The 6,780-nt window shown below is 44.8% G+C and overlaps 1 long non-coding RNA gene across 1 annotated transcript; it reads left to right on the top strand.

Annotated features, from left to right (window-relative positions):
* Positions 1–522: 522 nt before the first annotated feature.
* Positions 523–4,578, top strand: LOC126493789 (uncharacterized). The gene is made up of 3 exons (XR_007589887.1): positions 523–901; positions 2,099–2,472; positions 4,375–4,578. It is a non-coding gene; the product is annotated as an uncharacterized lncRNA (long non-coding RNA).
* The last annotated feature ends 2,202 nt before the right edge of the window (positions 4,579–6,780 follow it).

Below are 6,780 nucleotides of genomic sequence, written 5' to 3'. Positions count from 1 at the left end.
GTTGGACACCGATAACATAACTTATGCAACAGACAATGTGGCTTTGGACAATGGTATACTAAGCATTCAGAAGTAGCATCCAGACTGCTGCTTCTGAAATGCATCCTGGGAGGAGGAAAGTGACTGTCTCACAGCGTTTCTCTTGTCTACCTTCCCTTCTGATGGATCTGAGTCCCTGAAACAGTTCTTTCTCCAGAGCTGTTTGGAATTCTGCTAGCATCAAATGGGCCCCTTTAATGGAATCCACCAGCAGTTGCACACAGCAAGAGGTTAAACAGATCTCAGGAGAAGCTTTTTTCCTCATCACAGAGGGGGGAAAACAAGCACATTTTGTTGGTATTTTAGCACCTCCTACTGTGTTAAACCCAGGAGGAATGAATCAGAGTGTTGTCAGGGACATGCGCACATTTCAGGTGATTCCGGTAACATTTTAAAAGTCTACTTGTGTTATATAAATTCCCTAATACCACAGCTTCAATTCTCTTCTAACAAACACAGCTACAAGTCTAAGAATGGCACACGTGGAAAGAACATAATGGATGGGGTTTCATATCAGACCCGCCTGTCACCGAGAGGACGACTGTCTGTGGCAGAAGATAAGCTCTTGGAGAGGCTGGGGCTCTGGCTTGTGTTGATGGCCACCCAAAGTCTGATTGCCTCGGCCCTGGGAAATTTGGACTGGAGTCTTCTGAGAACAAGGGTTCCCTTGTGGCTCTCTGGCATCGACAGGACAGCGTCTTTTAGTGTAATTAGTACTTCAGCTGTGGCCTTCGTCGGAAGCCAGAAGCTTGGAGATTCAAGCAGTCAAAAACAATGGTTGCTCACACCGTTGGGTGAAATCTCGGTGGTTCCTTGCCATTTCCCAAACTAAGGTGCCGTTCGGGTATGGCCCCTATGACGGGTGAGCATCTCTGACTTGTATTTTAACTAGGGTTGTCTGTGGCTCCTTTCCCTCTAGTATTCTGCTCTTCATGGCCTTGGAAATGCCTGGATTATTCTTATAGCTTCCTTGATGTCTCACCATCTCTTTTTTAGTTTTTAGAAATTTCTTACATGTATCCAATGTATCTTGATCACCTCTACCCATAGCTTCCCATTCCAACTCTGCAGGACTGCCCATGACATTTCCCTCCAAACCTCATGGCCTTTAAAAATTAATTCATTGAATATATATCTTTCTAACCCACTGAATCTGGTTACTAATGTCTATATGCACAATGTAGTGGGGTCATCCACTGGGGCATTGGAAACCTTATGACAACCACACCCTCAAAGAAAAGTGACTCTCCTTCCCACAGCAGCCATCTCCTGCCAACAGTCACTCAGCTAGGCTGAGGCCTCCAGGAGCCCCTCTCAGTCTCACGCCAGGATTCTCCCCCCCAGACAAGCTTTCTCTGTGCAATGGCCCTGGCTGTTCTGGAACGTGCTCTCTAGACTAGATTGGCCTCAAACTCAGAGAACCACCTGCCTTGGCTTCCAGAGTGCTGGGATTGAAAACAAGCACCATCACCATGCGGTTCCATGCTAGAACTTTTATCCAGCTTGATCTTGTATAGGTCTTGTGCAAGGAACCACAGCACCGCAGGGTGCAAGAGCCTGCCATGTCCGGAGGAGAGCATTTCACAATAGTCTACCCTATCTTCTGGCTTCTTTTCTTCCCTCTTTTCTGAGATGTTCTCTGAGCCTTGAGCTGGAAGTTGGGGGGTTGGTGGGGACTCTTTTAGATGGTCCACCTATTGCTCCGCACCCACAGACATTTATTGTCAGGAGTTTGAACTATAACGGCTCTCTCTATTAACCTCTGCCCACTGCAATAAGAAACATTGCTGGCCAAGTCAGGGCACAGCACCAATCTGTGGCTATAAGCACAAACAGTCAGAAGACAGTTGGACCATATAACCACTTAAAATAAACATCACTAGTTCTCTCCCTTATAAGGAGAAGTGTTGTTAAGAAAGATAGAACTTAGTCATTCATTCAAAGCATTTAGCGAGGTCTACTATGTGGCAGGTACTTCTCTGGTCAGAGGCCAACAGCAAACTCTGCAGACAAGACTACCTGGAAGGGGGGATTTGAGCTGTGTTTCCCTGTGTTGCAGCATTCCCAGCCCTGAGCGTTGTTGGACACAAAGTGCCTGTTGAATTGGAAAAAGTTTCCGGTGCTTGCTAATGGTCACCTTTGCATCCTTTTAAGCAAGCAGGCAAGCGGCGTCCCGAGCCACGGACCACAGACATTGTCACCCGAATGCCTCTCTGTTTGTGCCTTCGGGTTTGGAGGACCTCTTCCATATCCAAGACTGATGCGGATTCCTCACTGAAATTTGAAATGGTAATTTTTAGTCACCACACAGGAATGAAAAATGGAAATGATTGCTTCAAGATCCTGCAAGACGTGGTGCTATAATTACACACCGGGTTTAACGACGGTTGAGTCTGACACACACATTCCTGCACTCTGCTGGAATTAATCGAGGTAAGACATTCGCCAGCCTCTCCCCTCTTTTCTTCTCTCTCTTTATTTATAATTAAAACGAATGAAAGGAGCCTGATTGCTAGCTGGAAGGAGTCCCCAGGACTTCCTTCTCCCCATCGTCCTTAAAGCTGCACAGTCACGCGTTATTGCTCCTTGTTATCCACTTTCATCTTTGGTACCCTTGCCCCATCAAGTTGCAGTCAGAGATGCTATTTTTACATCACACCACAGGGCACAGGCATGAAGCTTTTCATATCTGACGTTACGTAACAGAAAAGCATTAGAGCTCTTCCCAGTGAATCTTTGTTTAACCAACTCAGAAGAGCTCATCTTTTAAATGTACCAGCTGTCTTGAAGAGCTGGATAATGGCGGTTCTAAGAGGTCACTGGGCGTCCCATTTACCACCTACACAGCCGCGTGATGGGCCGGAACAGCTTGGTTTCTGATTTTCCTTATATACTCTTTTTTTATTTTTGGTGTAAAAGCATTAAGGCATTCTGACATGAAGATAAGCTGCTATTTAAAGTCCCCACTTGTGAGATCGGAATGCAGGGCATTCAGAAGAAATCTACAGGCTATGCATTCATACCAGGCCAGAGCCAACAGCGCAGGAGACAACTCATGTCTCAGATTCCATGACCCCTATTACCCCAGGCAAGGGAAGAGCTGATTGTGCCTTGGACTATACAGACTTATAAAAAGCAAAACATCTTGGTGACAACAACAACAACAAAAAACATTTAGTTGTTTCCCAGATGTCTTGTTCTATATTACCAAATATCTGGATATCAAGAAGCATTTGGAAAATTGATAGTATTTTTTTTTAAATGAGAGTTTATGTTCTTAAGCTTGCCAGCATGTTGTCACCATCATAATGTGGCTCTTTTGCATTGATATTGCAATGCTATATCATAGACAGAGTCTCAGAAGTGTCCCCTGGACAAGACCTCCCCTTATGTAGACTTCCTGATTTTTGTTGAAATTGTATCCAGTTGTGTAAGGGCTGTTTGTGAGTCTAACACCTGGGCGTGGGATCACTGCCTCATCAAGCAGACATTTCAGAGGGGAACACAGTACCAAGCCAGGACTCTATATCAAGATGGAACTCGAGACTGACTCAAAATGGTGACCCCTGGCAATCAAAGTCACTTTTTGTCTAGTGCTTGGGACTGTTAGTAATAATTGGAATATGGGGTGAACCTGCTACAAAATTAGTCATGAAAATGTTCCAATGATAGAGGTTATATAAATAGCAATTATATTAAATACAGGTATTACCCTTATAATGTAGCATTTAGATTTGCATATTGTATAAGTAAACAATATGAACTAGAAATTTTATTATAAAACATCAATCTCTATGGTAATTATGAATTGAGTAGAGGTTTGAAGCAGTTTGGAGAAATTGTACCAGAAGATAGTTGAAATTCTGTTTCTTTCTGTGTTAAAAGAAAAGCAGAAACTACCCGGTTAGTTTGCCCACTTTTTAGTGATCTGAGAACTTTAAGGTATGTCCTCAGCTCAGCTTAATGCCTGTGTAGTCCCGGAATGACCCACAGTTCAACAGTCAAACTTTAGCCACGTAATTTATGAGCAACTTAGAGAAAAATCAAACATTTCATTTCATATGGGAAGTGCTAAATGCCACCAAGGCATTTTTTCTAAGTTTATTTCATTGAAATCATCAAGCGTCATAAATAAGACCCCAAAATGTTTTTATTTCAGTTATTCACTTATTTTATGTATTTTAGCAAACAGATGAGATGCAAAACACATCGTTGAAGGGATATGAAAAAAAGAAAGGGAAGTGGGGTAATATTTCTAAAGATATGAGTTGTCTTAAGCAAGTGATAAACACTTTATGACCCTGGGTTATTTGAAGGTGTCGTTCTCATTTTCAGCACCTTTGGAACCTCGTGGGAGAATAGGATGAGTATTCTGCCCACAAGCAAGGTGGGATGCAGGAGAGAATGGGAGGAAGACCCAGTCCTGATGGGGGAAGTCTAGTGATCCCACTCTGAAGAACGGCGAGGATATTAGGACAGAGCATGTGGTGGGCAGAAGCTGGGAGACCTAGAAGTTAGCAGAAGTCTGGGTAAGGAAGAAATGAAGAATATTGGAGCAGAACATCTTTCTCTTCAAGGATCAGTGCCTCTCAAAACCATCACACCAAAAGATGGCTGCGGCCAGGGATGTGTACAGAAAACGATGGATTCTGTACCCCATTCTGGGCTCCATGTAGCTCTATTGACAGAATCTCCAGACACAGATTCCAGCAAACACTAGATTGGGAAGGGCTCACTTAAAGTCATTAATAACATCAGGTAAAGGTGGGAGCCCTGGGATAAACCAGGGGCTAAACTCGTATTTGGCCTTCCTTCAGAAATTCCTTGTAGGGAACCATTCCCACCTCTCTGGAGGAGAAGCAGGATAGAAGTACATAAATATCCCTTTGGCTCTTCAGTCATATTTTTCAGACATTTGCAGGTATCTGGGGGTGCTGGCCATTAAGTGTCAATATATGAATTTGGGGTTCACATTCAAACTATATAGCACCTCCCCTTAGGACTCTGCACTTCTTAGATACTTGCTTCACTCCGTCTTCCTCCTCCATCCCCTGACCTCGCTTCTGGACTCTGCAGAGCAGGGTCATGTTGCTCTTGTCTCTGCTTCATTGTCTCATTGTCGCTTATGAGCCAGCCCCTCCGCAGCCTTGCTTCCCTCGACTAGGGTTCCTCCACCAGATTCTACCCCCTCTTCGCACCCTGTTTTCATTCTTTCCATCCATATACACACTGCAATGCCTCTTCTCTGCCTCTTGCTAGCCTGCTCATCTACGGCTTGATGTTTTACAGATATCACTGGATCCTGCCTAACGCAGTGGCGAGGATTCGTGTTAAGGCAGAAGATGTTACATCGATTCTTAGGCTCTGCTGCTGGACTTCGGGTCCAGATCATGTGGATGACTGTTTCTCTGACCTGCAGACAGCACGCGAGTTGCAGGTAGGGCTAATGTGAGAACTGAGCCTGTTCACAGATGTAAGGTAATTTAGCATAGGTCTGGCACCAAGTACCGTGAAAGGGCGCATTGGACTCTCCCCCTCTTTCCTCTCCTGAGCTGTAATGACCACAGCCGGGACCGTGCCCTGAGGATTGTGCAATGGCTGACTCTCCTGTCCGCTTCTTCCTTGCACAGCCTTCTATCCTGTAAAAAGATCTGCACTCTCCATATGAGTTATTTTTCTGCTGCTGTGGTAAAACACCATGAACAAAAGCAACTTACAGAAGGAAGAGCTTGCTTGACATGTGGTTCCGAGGGATGAGAGTCCATCACGGTGGGGAGGCCCAGCAGCAAGCGGCAAGCATGGCAGCAGGAACGGAAAGCTCATATCTTTGAGAACAAGCATGAAGCAGAGAGTGAACTCGAAGTGGCTCAAGGCTTTAAACTACCAAGCCCACCCCAAGTGATGTACTTCCTCCATCAAGGTCAATCTCCACCCCCCCTCCCAAGAAAACCCTCCCCAACTAACACCACGAAGTGGTGAACAAATGCTCATAGCTGAGCCTGTGGGGGGACATTCTCACTCTGCCACACCCCAACGCTGGGCTTCATTTCTCCCCACTCTAAGATGATGTTATTTTCCTCGGAGTTACCATGTGTTCTTTCATTTCTGTTGCTGTGACAGAAAGCAGCTGAGGGAAGGAAAAGTGTATTGGACTTACAATTTCAGGCTACTGCCCATTATTTTAGGGAAGTCCAGGCAAGAATTCCAGCAGCCAGTCACATCATATCCATGCTAAGAGCACTGAGAGATGAATGTGTTTACGCTGCCTGTCCACTTACTGCTTATACTCAGCCTGCTTTCTCTTATAGTCTAGGATCCCAGACCTGGGGAATGATGCCACCCATGGTAGGCTGGGACTTCCCACATCAATTAACAATCAAGAAAATCCTTGCAGACATGCCATTATTAAGACTTTCTTCCCAGTTTCTCTAGGTTGTATTGAATTGACAGCTAAAACTAACCATACCGCTGTTTTTAATTTTCTCTTTCCATTATATACACTGGAATAGAGACTATCCCTTAGAGGAAAATGAAAATCGGAGTTTTCAGATTGGATTAAAGCAAGAGTAACCGTGAGAGTTTTCCAGGAATGTGGTGAGCCAGGAAAGAGTGGGAAAGGCAAGCATCAGTGGCCGAAATGATGGTGTCACCACTATGGCGTGTTACCTTTAAGCGTCAGAGCAGAGACTGAGGCCCAGGGCTAAGGTATTTGTCCTCTTGATGTTCTTCTTGGGTTTTGGT

The sequence above is a fragment of the Alexandromys fortis genome, unplaced genomic scaffold (assembly GCF_014885135.2).
Source record: "Alexandromys fortis isolate MF-2015 unplaced genomic scaffold, M_Fortis_MF-2015_v1.1 scaffold_28, whole genome shotgun sequence".
NCBI classification, from domain to species: domain Eukaryota; kingdom Metazoa; phylum Chordata; class Mammalia; order Rodentia; family Cricetidae; genus Alexandromys; species Alexandromys fortis.
Note: the sequence above shows the minus strand (reverse complement) of the source record. Positions and strands in the feature narration are given on the sequence as shown.